Source organism: Ranitomeya imitator, chromosome 1 (genome assembly GCF_032444005.1).
Source record: "Ranitomeya imitator isolate aRanImi1 chromosome 1, aRanImi1.pri, whole genome shotgun sequence".
NCBI classification, from domain to species: domain Eukaryota; kingdom Metazoa; phylum Chordata; class Amphibia; order Anura; family Dendrobatidae; genus Ranitomeya; species Ranitomeya imitator.
Genome location: NC_091282.1, coordinates 631,464,718 through 631,483,070, shown reverse-complemented (window position 1 = coordinate 631,483,070; position 18,353 = coordinate 631,464,718). Strand labels below are relative to the sequence as shown.

Below are 18,353 nucleotides of genomic sequence, written 5' to 3'. Positions count from 1 at the left end.
GTTTGAACCCATGACTCCAGCGCTGCAAGGCTGCTGTGCTAACCACTGCGCCACCGTGCTGTAGGGGAACAGGAAAGATATATATCTTGATACCATGTTAGCCAGCAGATAGAAAAATATTTAGAATTGAGAGTCCTCAGTGGTTGATACCTTTTAATGGCTAACTGAAAAGATGGTAACAAATTGCAAGCTTTCGGGACTACACAGGTCATCTTCATCAGTGGGGACAGTAGTAGTCCCATCATCCGGCTAATGTGTTGAATGTAAAAAAAAAACACATATATACAGTACATACATACAACATACATTACACACATACAGTACCTACAACATATAGAGATACCGTATACATACAACATACATTACACACATACAGTACATACAGGCATACAACATACAGACATACAACATACAACATACATTACACACATACAGTACATACAACATATAGACATACAACATACATTACACACATACAGTACATACAACATATAGACATACAACATACAGACATACAACATACATACAGCATACATTACACACATACAGAACACGCAACATACACCATGCAACATGCACCATACAACATGCTACATGCACCATGCAACATACTACATGCACTATGCGACATTCGACACACACAATGTGACATGCAACATGCGACATGCAGTATATGACATGCACCATGTGACATGCGACATGCAACATACAACATGCACCATGCAACATACAACATGCACCATGTGACATGCACCATGTGACATGCACCATGCAACATACGACATGCACCATGGGACATGCAACATGTGACATATGACATGCAACATACAACATGCAATATATAACATGCACCATGCGGCATGCAACATGCACCATGCGACATGTGACATGTAACATATGACATGCACCATGCGACATGGGACATGCACCATGTGACACAACTTGCACCATGCAGCATGCACCATACGACATGCACTATACACCATGCAACATACAACATGCAACATGCCACATACAGTACATACATACAGTACACACATACATATAGACATACAGTACATTAAACATAGAGTACATACTCACCATCACTTGTCACCTTGATACCCGAAGTCAGTGTCACCTGTAAAAAATATTAAAATAATAAACAAACACTATACTCCCTGATCCGCAGAAATCCAAATAAAACGAGTGTCCCTCAACGATCTCACGTGGAAAAAAGCAGCATCAGCTGATGCGACTGCTTTCCAGGGGCTCCAGGAATACAATGATGGAGGGTATCCTTCCACAATGTATTCCCCACAATGTATTCCTACACCCCTGTGAGAAAATAGTCCCTAGTCTCACTTCTGGCACTGCTGTGTGGGAAAATTCTCACACAGCTTTGCCATAAAGTGAGACCCTGAACTGAGTTAACCTCAGTGATCCACTGCAGGAGCCATTGTCTCCTGTCAGTGTGTCACTGGAGGCCCTATAGAGTGGTGACATCACCCGATGTCACTGTTCTATAGGGGAGATCGTCGTGGGACACTTATTATTAATTGGACTACATCGGACAGGGAGTATACGGTTTATTATTTCAAATTTTTTTGCAGGTGATCGAGTATGGTAAGTATGGTTAAATTAAAAATATTAAAATACTTTTTTCTGGCTGTGTCTTTATTTTTTGTAACACTTTCACTACTATAGGATTAATAATGGATAGGCATCATATTGACGCCTCTCCATTATTAACCGGGCTTAATGTCGCCTTACAATAGCAAGGTGACATTAACCCCTTATTACCCCATATCCCACCACTACTCGGGAGTGGGAAGAGAGGGGCTAAGTGCCAGAATTGGTGCATCTTACAGATGCGCCATTTCTTGGGCGGCTGTGGGCTGGTATTTGTAGCCGGGAGGCGAATATCCATAGCCCCTCTCTAGGCTATAAATCTCAGCCTGCAGCTGTCTGCATAGCCTTTCTGGCTATAAAATATAGTTGGACCCCACGTCATTTTTTGGGGGGGTCCCCCTATTTTAATAGCCAGTAAAGGCTACGCAGACAGCTGCGGGCTGATATTCATAACTTGGGGGGTGTCATGGGTATTACCCCCTTCCCAGGCTACAAATATTGGCCCACGGCCGTCGGCTCTCCACCTCTGGCGCAGAAAATAGGGCGGGAGCCCACGGCATTTTTTTTTTCAAGAAATTTTTTTTTTACATGATCGCTAAACAGCGTAGCGAGAAAGAAAATCAAAGCCAAAATTATGTTTTTTTGGTCGCCGCGACATTGCATTAAAATGCAATAATGGGCGATCAAAAGAACGTATCTGCACAAATGTGGTATCATTAAAAACGTCAGCTCGGCACTCAAAAAATAAGCCCCCACACATCCCGATATCTCAGAAAATATAGATGCTACAGGTATCAGAAAATGGCGCAATTATTTTATTTATTTTTTCAGCAAAGTTTGGAATTTTTTTTCACCACTTAGATAAAAAAGAACCTAGACATGTTTGGTGTCTATGAACTCGTAATGACTTGGAGAATCATAATGGCAAGTCAGTTTTAGGCTGTGTGCACACGTTGCAGATTTGGGTGCAGAATTTTCTTCACAAAATCTGCATTTCCTGGCCGAAAACGCAGCTTTGGTGTGGTTTTTATGCGTTTTTGCTGCAGTTTTTGGTGCATTTTTGATGCATTTTTGATGCAGTTTTTGGTGCAGTTTTGATGCGTTTTTGCGTGGTTTCGATGCATTTTATTAATTTGTTTTTGGTGCGGTTTTTGCGCATTTTTGATGCAGTTTTTGGTGCGGTTTTAATGCAGTTCTTGTTGAAGTTTTGATGCGATTTTGCGTGGTTTCGATGCATTTTTGATTAGTTTTTGGTGCGGTTTTTGCGCTTTTTTGATGCAGTTTTTGGAGCGGCTTTGATGCAATTTTTGGTGCAGTTTTGATGTGTTTTTGATGCAGTTTTGGTGTGGTTTTGATGCAGTTTTTTGGTGCAGTTTTGATGTGTTTTTGGTGCAGTCTTTGGGGCGTTTTATGCGTATTTTCGATGCATTTTTAATTCGTTTTTGCGCGGTTTTTATGCGTTTTGGTGCATTTTTGTATGCGTTTTTGAAAGCTAAATAAAGATGTATTATTGAACTAAAAAAAGATTTGTGATATCATTATTGTCCAACCTCCTCTTTTACATTTGTCCAACCCACGCTCAATTACACACGCAGACAGATAGATGATAGATGAAATGGATAGACAGATCTACATATAGATAGATCTATAGATGCATACATCTATCTATTCATATATCTATCTATAGATATATCTGGATAGATATATCTATCGATATATGTATGGATAGTGTAGGGTGAGTGTCCACTGTCTGGATTACATCTGGATTAGCTGCAGATTGGATGCTGCGTACTTGTAGTCCCATTGGATGATGTCTGCACACACACCCCAAAAGACCCCCCGCACAGCCCCGCACACACCCGAACAGTCCCGCACACACCTGCACAGCCCCGCACACACACAAACAGTCCCGCACACACCCGAACAGCCAGGCACACACCCGAACAGAGCACAGTGAGGTCAAAAATACTATGTTGTAAAAAAATCACAATAATAAGCAAGTGCTACTCAAAATATGGAAAAAACAGGGTATTCAGTTGATACTTTTTTTGCAAAAAAAAATGTATACTAATTTGCTCCACCAATCATCAAGGTATCATATAGAGCAGTCCTACCTAATGTATATAATCCCTATCTGATGTATTTAAAAACCTGATCATCTGTATCGTACCTGTATAAGCAGAGTTCAGAGAGGGAATTTTCATGTGGACATGGTGGATGGAACAGCTTTGATGCAAATGACCCATCAGGAGTGGTGGACTCCCCAGTCTTGTAGAAACAAGAGAACAATTACAGAACCAGAAACACATGGGCTACTTGCACAATGAACAAGTCTGTAGGAACCTGTTCACACACCACCAAGAAACTTGAAGACACAAAAGAGCACAGTGAGGTAAAAAATACTCTGTTGTAAAAAAAATCACAGTAATAGGCAATGCTAGTCAAAATATGGAAAAAAACGGTATTTGATTGATACGTTTCTTTGCAAAAAAATGTATACTAAGCTGCTCCACCAATCATCAAGGTATACCCATATAGAGCAGTCCTACCTAATGTTTTTAATCCCTATCTGATGTATTTAAAAACCTGATCATCTGTATAGTACCTGTATAAGCAGGGTTCAAAGAGGGAATTTTCATGTGGACATGCTGGATGGAATAGCTTTGATGCAAATGACCCATAAGGAGTGGTGGACTCCCCAGTCTTGTAGAAACAAGAGAACAATTACAGAACCAGAAACACATGGGCTTCTTGCACAATGAACAAGTCTGTAGGAACCTGTTCACACACCACCAAGAAACTTGAAGACACAAAAGAGCACAGTGAGGTCAAAAATACTCTGTTGTAAAAAAAAATCACAGTAATAAGCAAGTGCTAGTCAAAATATAGAAAAAACAGGGTATTTAGTTGATGTTCCCAGCACAATGCAAGTCTAAGGGTGCAGAAACGCTGCAGTTCGTCACAAAAGAAGTGACATGCTGCGGGAAAATAAAGCTTCGTTTCAGTGCGGCTTTTTCTGCAGCATGTGCACAGCAAGTCTGCGGCTCCCATAGACTTACATTGGATGTGCACTACACTGCGGATTTGATGCAATTCTGTGCGGCAAAAAACGCTGTGGATCTGGAGTCAAATCTGCAACGTGTGCGCACAGCCTTAGCATTTAGTGAACCTAGCAAAAAAGCCAAGTAAAAAACAAGTGTGGAATTGCACTTTTTTTGCAATTTCATCGCACTTTGAATTTTTTTCACAATTTCTGTTACACAACATTATAAAACCAATAGTGTTGTTCAAAAGTAGAACTTGTCCAGCAAAAGACAAGCCCTCACATGGCCATATTGACGGAAAAATTATGGCTCTGGAAAGAAGGGGAGCGATAAACGAAAATGAAAAAACACTGTTTAGGGGTGGCCAAATAGTAGGTTTACGCACCACAGCAAGCATTTGAAGGATCCTACACCTTGAGGTTCGAGGGACTCCAGAGGCACCAGTAGCTTCAAATAACTGTTTGCTGCTTTGTAATGGTATTTTGGCAGCTGCTCTCTTAATCCAATGAATTTGTCTGGCAGAAACCTTCCTCATTATGCCTTTATCTGCATGAACTCTGTCTATGCTCTGTTTCTGTCACAAATCTCTTCACAGTATGATGATCACTCTTAAGTTTTGGTGAAATATCTCATGTTTTCATACCTTGTCCAAGGCATTGCACTATTTAACATTTTTCAGCAGCAGAGAGATCCTTTTTATTTCCCATATTGCTTAAACCTGTGGCCTGCTTAATAATGTGGTACATCATTTTTAAGTACTAGTTTTCCTTTAATTAGAATCTCCAGGAAAAATAATTATGTCATGTGTTTAAGATTGATTTCAGTGATCCATTGAGCCCTGAGACACAATTCCATTAATGAGTTTATTTGAAAAACAAAACAATTAAATCTTTATGACACTTGAATCCAATTTGCATAATAATTTGGAACACAGTGTAGAAACTGCTAGGAGTCATGAGTGTTATCTTCTGAGCTGGCTTGCAAGGCTTATATAAGTTATCTTGGATACAGTAACCCAATGTTTGCAGTAGCAAAAGAGGTCTTCTGCTGGGTGAAGAATACTGGGGGTCTTTCACTGGAACTCGGACTGGTGAATAACAGATATTTTTGTTTAGACCCAAACTGGATACCAACACAGATCAATCATTGTGTTCTGCACATCACATAAAGGGGTGCGACCTGTAAAAGGGAACGTGATAATTTCTATTAATGGCTATAGCTGTCTGCATAGTGTATTGATAACCAAAATGCTTTGTGGCTTTAACATTAAAACCACAAGAAAAAAATGTAGAACATTGATTATCCCATGACAAGAGCATCTGTTAGGAGGTCAGATTGACATATCGGCAGAAGACAAACTGTGCGTTCTTAAAGCTGATGTGTTGGAAGTAGGAAAAATGGTCAACTGTAATGCTATGAGTGACCTTAATAAAGATGAAATTGTTATAGATAGATGCCAAGGTCAATACTGCATTGGGCACATCGATGGTGGTGGGGAGTGAAGGTTAGCCTGTCTGGTCGAGGGCCACAGAAGAACCACTATAACACAAGTTATTGAAGAAGTTACCAGTAGAATGCTCTATATGTTATTTGCTAGACTGTTTGTATAATGCATTAGTACTTTGAATGCTCTTAGTATAGAATGCTGATACTAAGTAGATTGCACTGTATTGTCATCACTAGAATATTCCCAGTATGGTGTATTAGTAATTATAATGCTTAAATGCTCAGTACAGAGTGTAAGTCCTGACTTCTCTCTGTCACTAGATTGTTCTCTGTGCAACACATTAGCAATTAGAATGCACTCAGTGTAATCTTAGTCAATAGAACACTAGTATAGTGTATTAGTAATTAGAATGCTCTAAGTAAGTAGGGGGCTAGACCCTAGTACTGTACTCTATTTGACATTGACTAAAATATTTTCTCTCTAGAGTTATGTAATTAGAAAGCTCTCAGGATGGAGCCCTAGCCATTCAGAAAATATGCAGTATATATTTCACTAGTGTATCAATAATTTGAATGCTCAGAATAAACCACAAGTCACTAGTATAAGGCCAGTTTCACATTAGCGTTTTGAGGAGCTGCGGAGGGCTGCAGACTTCCTCCGTGAAGCCCTGCCCTCGGCCGCACCTCAGCCGCTAGCTCCGTCTACTTCTGCATGCGACCTGCGTACCTATCTTTAACATTAGGTATGCAGGTCATGCGACTATATGCGGATGCTTCCGCATGCGTCGTTTTGACGATGCGGCGACCAGCATAGGACGCAGCTGGTAGTAATTTCTTTTTTTCTCCGCATCGTCAAAACTACGCATGCGGAAGCATCCGCATACAGCCGCACGACCTGCGTACCTAATGTTAAAGATAGGTACGCAGGTCGCATGCAGAAGTAGGTGGATCTAGTGGCGGAGGTGCGGCCGAGGACGGGGCTTCACGGAGGAAGTCCGCAGCCCTCCGCAGCTACTCAAAACGCTAGTGTGAAACTAGCCTAATACCCTCTGTACTGGTTAGTAGAATATTTTATGCATAGTGTATTAGTAACTCTAGAGTGCTCTCTATATAGTGCATTCATTAACATTAGAATACTCTCTGCGTAGTGTATTTAGAAGTATTAAAATGCTCTCTGTTTATTTTATTAGTCATATTGGAATGTCTTTGCATAGTATGAGTCATATTAGAATGCGCTCTTCATAACATAGAATATGCTCTATATTGTGTGTTAGTCATATTAGAATACTCTGTGTAGAGTGCGTGAGTCATAATAGACTGCTTTCTGTATAGCGTATGAGTCATATTAGAATTACCTCTGTATAGTGTATGAGGCATATTAGAATGCTCTGAGTATAATGTGGATGCAGTATGCCATTACTTTTATGCATTTATTAATCTTGTTCTCTAATTTCACCACCCAAGTGTGTCCTCATGCTTCGCTCACATTTCTTGCCCACACATACACTTATCGGAGCCTGTAGGAAATGGTTGGGTTACGCAGTTACCGTACGTATTTTAATGAGGTCATGCGGCTTTCCCCTTACCAAGGAATGTACAGAGGATCTGCCCTCAGTCCCCTATACTGCATATCAACCTTGGTGTTATTCATGCAAGCGCACAAGCTTAGATTGACCTGACAAGATCTGTCTTGTATGGCCGGCAATCGTGTGATCCTTGCACTACAGTCCACGTGACCATACAATGGCCACAACGTAACCCCAACACCAGGCATGAGCCATTTGGATTCTCCTTATGCCGGACTGCTAAATAATGTTAGTTTAAACATTCAGTAATGTCATTGAATAATGGGTCTCTCCGAGCTTCTAGGACGCGTCTTTGGACATCTCCTGCCTTTTTTCTTCCATTTTCTGCTTATTAATTCATCCTGTTTTTCAGCCGAGAAACAGAGCAATCTACCAGCAGCCAGGAGAGGCTTCTCGTTTAATAAGGATGACCCCATTAGAGGGCTCTGATTGATATTCTAGCCAGCGGATAGAGTTATGTCTGAATGCAATTTATACCTATCCTGCTAAGCAGCTGAATTTTTATGAGCCACCCTTAGGATAAGCCGTCAGTTTCTCTGAGATCCCCCCTCTTCCATTTGAGGGGCCAGCGATGCAGAGAGATCTTTATCTCCCAGCTAAAAGTCTGTTGACACTTTTCCCGTAACAGACAACAGAGAAAATGGGTATAATAGGACGTTTCCTTCAGGTTCTGGCTTTGCCAAGGTTGGAGTAGGGAGTGCCAGCCTTGTGCTAATACTTGGGAGGAAATAAAACTGAAATAGACGAGCTGAAACTGCAGTGATACGGCTGCCTGGTGGATGCGATCGGCACTTAGGACCTTACTGCAAACATATATTTACAGTTGTGCTCAAAAGTTTACGTACCCCAGCGGAATGTTTGCTTTCTTGGCTTTTTTTCAGAGAATATGAATGATAACACCAAAACTTTTTCTCCACTCATGGTTAGTTGTTAAATGAAGCCATTTATTGACAAACTACTGTGTGTTCTCTTTTCAAATCATAATGACAACCCAAAACATCCAAATGGCCCGGATCAAAAGTTCACATACCCTGGTGATTTTGGCCTCATGACATGCACCAAAGTTGACACAAATGGGTTTGAATGGCTACTAAAAGAAACATCTTCACCTCTGACCTGTTTGCTTGTAATCCGTGTGTGTGCATAAAAGCTGAGTGAGTTTCTGGGATCCAGATAGACTCTTGCATCTTTCATCCAGCCACTGACATTTCTGGATTGTGAGTCATGGGGAAAGCAAAAGAATTGTCAAGGGATCTATGGGAAACGGTAGTTGAACTGTATAAAACACGAAAGGGATGAAAAAAGATATCCAAGGAATTGATAATGCCAGTCAGCAGCGTTCAAACTGTGATTAACAAATGGAAAATCGGGGGCTCTGTAAAAACAAAACCATGGTCACGTAGACCAAAAAAATGTTGTCCACAACTGCCAAGAAAATTGTTCGGGATACAAAGAAATACTCACAAATAGCATCAGCTGAAATACAAGACTCTAAAAACTAGCGGTGTGGCTGTTTCAAGATGCACAATAAGGAGGCACTTGAAGAAGAATAGACTGCATGGTCGAGTCGCCAGAAGAAAGCCATTGCTGCGTAAATGCCACAAAATATCTCACCTACAATATGCAAAACAGCACAGAGACAAGCCTCAAAACTTCTGGAGCAAGGTAATTTGGAGTTATGAGACCAAAATAGAATTTTTTGGCCACAACCATAAATGTTACATTTGGAGAGAGGTCAACAAGGCCTATGATGAAAGGAACACCATTCCTACTGTAAAGCATGGAGGTGGATTGCTGATGATTTGGGGATGTGTGAGCTACAAAGACACAGGGAAAAAAAGATGTATGCAGCACATTATCATCAAATACTGGAGGCAAATTTGCACTCATCAGCCCGGAAGCTGCGCATGGTGACATACTGGGATGTTCCTATAAAGGCACAGATGATTGGCCTCGGGGAGACCAAAACATCCAACACCGCGGAGACACCATCACGTGTTTCTCAACGCAGTGATTCCAGAACACTGCCCCCATCCCTTATGGGAAATATGCAGATGCATGTAAAGAAGCTGCTGAGACACCATCACGTGTTTCTCGACGCAAGCAGTGAATAGCCAGGCCTTTCCCCGGGAAGGAACAACCACGGGAAGGGCAGCATCCTATGAAGGAAAGCCACCTATGCCAAGCATGGTATCCATCCACAGACGTGATGGTGTCTCCACGGTGTTGGATGTTTTGGTCTCCCCGAGGCCAATCATCTGTGCCTTTATAGCCTTTTTACTAGGCACTGCTCCTAATAGCCAGATTCCTACTCCACCTTGATGAGGGGCAAAAACCCCGAAACAGCTGTCTGTGGATGGATACCATGCTTGGCATAGGTGGCTTTCCTTCATAGGATGCTGCCCTTCCCGTGGTTGTTCCTTCCCGGGGAAAGGCCTGGCTATTCACTGCTTGCGTCGAGAAACACGTGATGGTGTCTCCGCAGCTTCTTTACATACTGGGATGTTCCAACATAACAACAATCCAAAACACAAGGTCAAGTCGACCTGTCATTTGCTACAGCAGAACAAAGTGAAGGTTCTGGAGTGGCCATCTCAGTCTATTGACCTCAATATCATTGAGCCACTCTGGGGAGATCTCAAGCGCGCAGTTTATGCTAAACATCCCAGAAATTTACAGGAACTGGAGGCTTTTTGTCAAGAAGAGTGGGCAGCTTTACCATCTGAGAAAACAAAGAACCTCATCCACAACTACCACAAAAGACTTCAAGCTGTCATTGATGCTAGAGGAGGCAATACACAGTATTAAGAAATGTGGTGTGTGAACTTTTGATCAGGGTCATTAGGATGTTTTGCGTTGTTATTATAATTTAAAAAGAGAAAACACAGTCGTTTTTCTCTGAAAAAAGGCCAAGAAAGCAAAAATTCTGCCGGGATATGTAAACTTTTGAGCACAACTGTATGCCTGGAGAAAATTAGGTTAATGATAAGAGCACCATGTCATTCCTTGGATTCTTCAAAAATACAAAATGTCCATCAAACCTCTAAAAGCGAAGTGTTCTGATTCTAATATAATAAGAATATCCGTCAAGTCTTGAAGAGAAAGTGTTTTCAGAAAATGACCTTTTTTCTATTAGGATTTATGATAAATGTATTTGTTATGCTTTTTTTTATTTTTATATTGGAAAATGTATTTAAAAAATATTAGATATCTTACAATTTTCACACAGGTCAATAAGACTTTTCTAGACTCCTAATTCCTGTTCTTTACAGAAGACATTTCATTAGTCTCATTATCATCACAGACAGGATTGCAATGACAGGTGACAGCTCTTTACACAACTGAAAACACGGGATCCATCGTTCACAAAAGTTCATGTCCCAGCTCACCTCCTCCTCCTGTACAATGCCTGATAATACCTGTATATACAGTAGATAACACAGGATCCACCATTCACAATAGGTGATGTCACAGCTCTTCTCCTCCTCCTTTACAATGACTGATAACGCCTCTATATACAGTAGATAACACAGGATCCACCATTCACAATAGATGATGTCACAGCTAACCTCCTCCTCCTGTACAATGACTGATAACACCTCTATATACAATAGATAACACAGGATCTACCATTCACAATAGATAATGTCACAGCTCACCTCCTCCTCCTGAACAATGCCTGATAATACCTGTATGTACAGTAGATAACACAGGATCCACCATTCACAATAGGTGATGTCACAGCTCACTTTCTCTTCCTCCTGTGCAATGACTGATAACACCTCTATATACAGTAGATAACACAGGATCCACCATTACAATAGGTGATGTCACAGCTCACCTCTTCCTCCTGTACAATGCCTGATAATACCTCTATATACAGTAGATAACACTGAATCCACCATTCACAATAGGTAATGTCACAGCTCACCTCCTCCTGTACAATGACTGATAACACCTCTATATACAGTAGATAACACAGGATCCACCATTCACAATAGATGATGTCACAGCTCACCTCCTCCTCCAGTAGAATGATAGGTGGCACTTCTATACATAACTGATAACACAGGATCCATCATTCACAATAAGTGATAAAACAGTTAACTTTTTCCTGTACAATGATGTTTGCACACGCTCATAAGAGGCTTCAACGCAATAGAATAGGGTCTGAGTTGGTCTATTGCTGCTAATGTGCATGTGAATTTCCTGAAACTATAGAAAGTATGAGTTGAGAAAAGCCCCAGTTGCCAATGTGAGAATTACAAGATTTACAAACACATTTTTTTAACAGATCGTGGTATGAAGAATAAAAACAAAAGCACTTGAGATTGTTTTGAAAAACATATATGTAACATAAAAACTTTCCTGGTAGATGATGGCTGAATTAATCAGCCATCATATGCCTCTAACATTCGCAGGTGGAGTGGAGCTTCGCCCATGGCTGCTAATTTGTTTACTGCCGCTGTCAATCTCTGACAGCAGCATTTAATATATGGCGATAGCAGGGGCGGACAATGACCGCTTGGGGCCCCTGTGCAAGAAATGTTTCTGGGCCTCCTTTTATGGTGACAAAGCTGCATATATATAGCCACACACACATATATGTATATTTATTACATAGTCACCTTTATTATGAATATTGACGTCCCTTATTACATAGTGCCCTCCCTTGTTATGTACAGCCCCGTCCCATACATATCAGATTATATAGAGCATGTCTTTATTACATACCGTCCCGTCTTGTTAGATATATAATGCAATAACGGCTGATGAAGCATGGGAAAGCTTCCTTTCTAATGGATTTGTTGATGGACTGGTAGTCTGGTCACCGGCTCCATCATCAGCAGTCATTTTATATCTAATGAGAGAGGGGACCAAGTAATAAAAGAGGGCACCGTGAATAACAAAAATAACAAGATTAAACTATGTAAGAGACAGCACTGTACATAATAAAACAGGAAACTATGTAACTAAGGACGTGTTATCTCTATATATAATTGTCTAAGGTCCACTTCCGTCTGTTTGTCTGTCTGTCATAGAAATCCCGCGTCGCTGATTGGTCGCGGCCGGCTGGGCGCGACCAATCAGCGTCAGGCACAGTCCGGCCGCGAATTGGCCCCTCCCTACTCCCCTCCAGTCAGTGCCCCCCTCCATACTCCCCTCCAGTCAGCGCCCACATAGCGTTTTAGCAATCCGTTAAACAGACTGCGTTACACCGTGGCATAACGCGGTGTAACGCAGTCCATTCATGCTGCCATTAACCCTGTAAGTGTGACCAACTTTTTACTATTGATGCTGCCTATGCAGCATCAACAGTAAAAACATATAATGTTAAAAATAATAATAATAAAATGCATTGCGGCAATGACCCCACATGACATAGAGGTCTCACGAGACTGCTACATCATCACGTGGTTATTGCCGCAAACCATCACTGGGAACGGAGTGTCGCGAGGTGCATCGCTAAAGGTCTTGGGCTGGATCCGGGGGCCACTGGAAGGTGAGCATATAACTATTTTTTATTTTAATTATTTTTTTAACAGAGATATGGTGCCCACATTGCTATATACTACGTGGGCTGTGTTATATACTGCGTGGGCTGTGTTATATACTGTGTGGGCTGTGCTATATACTACATACAGTACATATTCTTGAATACCCGATGCGTTCGAATCGGGCCACCATCTAGTACATAATAAGTGGGTACACTATATACTAAGGGACTGTTATACATGATAAGTTAGTACACTGTATACTAAGAGACTGTGTTATACATAATAAGTGAGTACACTATATACTAAGGGACTGTGCTATACAAAACAAGGCTACATGTGAAACATGTAATCCCTTAAAAACCAATACTTTAATGAAATTTTTTTTTTTTTTAAAAAGACCCTCCGAGTGCAAACATTATATCACATATAGCATAAGTCTATGTCAATAACCTAGCAATTCCCTATGCTTGCCTTCTGTCCTTTCCTAGCAGTGGAGGTTGGTACCCTATTAAATACGTTTTATGGGGCGCCCACCACTCCGCGATGGCTGTCCCCGACTAGCCCTGTAAATTCTAATATGCTATAGGTGGGAAAACAGTAAGCAATAAAAAGAAATAAAGGGATAGTACTTATAGATTTAAGAGAAGCAGGTTATTGTAAAGAATGACACCCTCATATGACTGATACATATTACTAGTCTATCTAGGATAATCAGTTTAAATTGATAGACATATCTTGTGAGACCCATACAAAATAGATATAAATTATGGTCTCTCCACAGCTCAACAAGACATGTACACAAATCAGAGGAGCCATGCAAGAAGCTTAGCAGCATGGTTCAGACAAGATCAATTGTCCACAATAGTTCACATACAGTGGTGTTCAAAAGTTCTGCATAGGCGTGAAGAAAACTATATGTCTCATACTTGTAGATACACAATTAGTGGACATTGATGGAAAAAATAAGAAAAACAAAGCTGGGATTTAACCCAAACTTAGCTTCCAGCCTCGACACGTTTCTCCGTCCATGCGGTTCATCAAGAGGAACAATACGGAACCAGCTAATCCATAGGTGTGAGGTGTCACAAGGAAAAGACAGACCTTTTTTTAAATCATTTTTTTACTGAAGATTTGGTTTTTAAGGGATTACATATTTCACATTTGATTATTCTTCCCTTGTCTTATATGACATTTTTGATACTAAAATAAGGCTACATCATCCCTGTATCTGTGTACAGTGTTGGTGTGCTGAACACTTTTACAGACGCATTGAGCATGTGCTATGCTGATCATCAAAATCGGATCAGCACAGAACATTCTCTGACCTTCGCGGATCTCATTCTTAGGGCTCATACTCACTTGCGCGAGACTCGGATAAGTCTCGCACGTCAATACCCGGCACTGCACCCGGCACATAGGAGTGGAGCGTGCGGCTGCATGTATTCCTATGAGACCGCACGCTCCGATCTGAGTGAAGGCAGCAGCGCCGAGTATTGACGTGCGAGACTCACACAAGTGAGTATGAGCCCTAAGATCTGTGATTTTCATGTATATGTGAGTGGACCTATAAAACTCTATGAGTCCGTTTGCCAAATAATAAAAAATCCTGGAAGCACAAGAACATTTCACACAAATGGGAGACTGTAGAATAACGGATTTTACAGATAATATTATCACTCCACATCACACAGTGCAAATACAGAATAATATCTACAACCAGGCACTTAACGCTGACGTCTCGTCTGATTAGAGCTTCTTTCTCCTGTTTGTCCTGTTTCTCCATCTGGTCAGACCTTAATGCCGACCTCTCCCAGCCACGACTTGTCTGGTCATGATGATCTTTGCAGCCCTGAACATAACAAGGTCACATACATTGTATACATACTTGTGTCTCCCCCTGAATACAGATATGTACCCCACCATGAATATAATATTAGCCACGCGCCATTAAAAATCTAAAGTGATAAGCAGCACTGTGCCTCCCATTAACTATAATCTCTGACTCCCAATAATATAAATTATTCAGTCTGTGACTCTCCCCAATTAACTGTAAGGCTATGTGCACACGGAAAATATGCAAGGTTGTACACTGACATCCCTGAAGTCTCATGCACACGCTGCTTATTTTTTCCTTGCTGATTTGCAGCAGATTAAAATCTGCATAATGTCTATTCTTGCAGCGTATTTCACCCATATTAATGGGGGAAATATTTAACAAAAGCATGGCAGAAATGTGGCAAAAAATAAATTTTATGCAACTTTCTTCCTGCCAACACATTAGGATATGCAGCAGAATTTTCTCCTGCAAATCCTGAATGTGTGCATATAGCCTTAGTCCTGTGTCCCCATCATTTATTATAAGTACTTGATAGCATCAAAATAAATTTGGAAGTGGGAAAAGACATCATCAGGTATTGAGCATTCTCCGCCACCTCCCAATTCATTACAAGTCCCTGACAGCGTCTTCTCCCACCTTTCAACTCATTATATAGAGTCCTATGAACTTTATCGCCTCCTCTCTCAATCCCCAATACATTTTAAGTCCCCGATAGCATCACAATGAATTGTGAGATGGGGGCGGACGCTAACAGGTGCTTAGCACTTTCCTCCACCACCCAATTCATTTTACATCCATATCTAACGTCTACCTCCACCTCCCCCTGTTCGAAAGTCCATTATAAGCTCACTTTCCTCCAATCCCAATCCTCTACATCCCTTATTCTCCACCTCCCCACCCCTGCATCCCATCATTGTCCTCTCCTCCATCTCCATCATTGCCCTCTCCATCATTGCCTTCTCCACCACCCCCATCATTGCTCTCTCCGTCACCCCATCATTGTGCTCTCTGCCACCCCATCATTGCCCTCTCCACCACCCTAATCATTGCCCTCCACATCACCTCCATGATTGCCCTCTCCACCACCTTCATCATTACCCTCTCCACCACCTCATCATTGTTCTCCACCCTGATCAATGTCCTCTACACCACTTCTATCATTGCCCTTTCCACCACCTCTATCATTGCTTTCTCTCCCACCACTCCATCATTGCCCTCTCCCCACCTACATCATTACTCTTTCCACCGCCTCAATCATTGATCTCCCCCCACCACTGCCCTCTCCACCACCTACACACACAGACACACATCCACACACCCCACTCACATCTCCGCACGTTCCCCGCAGCATACACACACACACACACACAGAGCACCACTCACTTCTCCGCATGCACACAAACATACACACACAAACACACACAGCACCACTCACCTCTCCGCACGTTCCCTGCAACACACATGAACACACAGCACTACTCACCTCTCTGCACATTCCCCGCAGCACACACATGCTCACAAACGTACACACACAGCATCACTCACTTGTCCGCACGTTCCCCACAGCCACAGTATCTTTATTGCTGGCAGCTTTCTATCTGACACAGACGCACGCTGAATGCTGATGTCATCCAGCCGTACTGCTGTGTCAGACAGGAAGCGCAGGCAGGAAGCAGGATGGATCCCTGCAGCTCCGCTCTGATGCCACACTCGTATGTAAAACAATGGGGAGACAAAGAGCGCAATAGGGTCTTATCCACGTTACACAGAAGAGAATATATACCAAATTTGCTCACCCGGTTAGGATGAGATTAGAGCATATAGATAGCGGCTGATGCAGATCCACAGGTCTTCACCGACCAGAGAAAATAATGTCTTCAAAGGGAGATTTGTAGTTAAAATTCTGCGCTGCCGCTAAGATGAATTTCAGGAAAGTATAGGTGATTCACAGTGGTTTTATTCAATGCGTTTTAGGAGTCTCATGCCCCCTTGATCAGGAAATACCACCAGGTGGTATGAGACCACTGAAACGCATTGAATAAAACCACTGTGAATCAACTATACTCCCCTGAAATTCATCTTAGCGGCAGCGCAGAATTTTAACTACAAATCTCCCTTTGAACACACTCATATGTAGGCACACATGGCCACACAAGGCCCATTCTTACGAGTAAAATAAACAAACCAGACAATGTTTGGAATGAATGGCCATGTCATTTATTTTTGAGTTACTTGAAATCCAATAACATACCAGTTTTTCCTTAAACTTAACTCTTAAATTAACCACCAATTTAACCACCGTAAATGACCAATCCACCCAATAAGGGCGATTTTCCAAACGCCAGGGCTCAAAGAGACATGGCCCCCCCACAAAACCACAGCCATTTTTCCACCATTGTCTGCAGGTTTAAATTAAATATATCTAAGCCTATATCTGTAAGATGAATTAAATCATTTCTATAAAACCCAGGCAAAAAACTATCCAGGTCTTCATGTCTAAAAGAAAAGCCATTGATCATGGGAAAAAATCTAGACATCTCTCTGTTAACCCTTTTTCGTATATTTTCCAAAAAGGATAGTTTACCCTTGTTCCATAGCAGTCTGGGAATGATCTCCGAAAAAAACAAAAGAAGTATCAGGAAAAGATTGCTTAAGATAAATAATGTCTGATCTCAGAACAGTATTTAAATTGAGAGTTTTGATTTTTCCGAGATCATTTCCAGCTAAATGCAAAATAACCAAATCTGGATAAGGAAGTTTATTAAAAGAACTGTTAAATTTCGTAACTAGTTTATCCCAAGACATGCCTCGAATGCTGTGCCAAAAAACTTGCACAATGTCTTGGCTGAACGAAAGGTTCTCAGAGTACGAACATTGGCTGGCCCTCTTCTGCGCCCAAAATACAAAGGAATGTCCTAAAATCCAGACAACCTTGGGACCTGAAAGCAAACTTAAAGTTAATTATCATATAACTCATGCCGAACATAAAGTTTAAATCTACTCGATTCCCATCTGCCCAATTTCATTATCTCAAAATCATGAAGACCCAATCTTGCTGCCTCAGTTGCCGCTCCTATTCTAAATGAATGTGAGGTAAACCTTAAATGCTCTTTTCCCAACAACCACAAACATTTTTTAAAAACAGAATTAAATTGAAAAATGGTTGCAGGGGTGCCATCTAAATGAACAAACAGTGCGCCAGGAATGCAAGGCCTCAAACGCAACCAATTCTTGGTGTTGGCTACTGGACAAAAGATTTGCTCTGGCATAGAGTCAATTTTTAATCTAACACCCCTACCTAACTGATCGGTTTTAGATCGTCTGACGAATA

General features: G+C 41.4%; 1 long non-coding RNA gene across 3 annotated transcripts in view; it reads right to left on the bottom strand.

The window, feature by feature from the left end:
* Positions 1-5,522: 5,522 nt before the first annotated feature.
* The window catches only part of LOC138657982 (uncharacterized), a 105,421-nt gene continuing 92,590 nt past the window's right edge, over positions 5,523-18,353 (bottom strand). For 2 of the 3 annotated variants that reach the window (XR_011317283.1, XR_011317281.1), the window contains exon 3: positions 5,523-5,834. This is a non-coding gene — a long non-coding RNA (uncharacterized lncRNA). Of the gene's footprint in view, positions 5,835-17,828; positions 17,962-18,353 lie in introns of those variants that run through there. The other variant, XR_011317282.1, reaches the window with a different exon arrangement.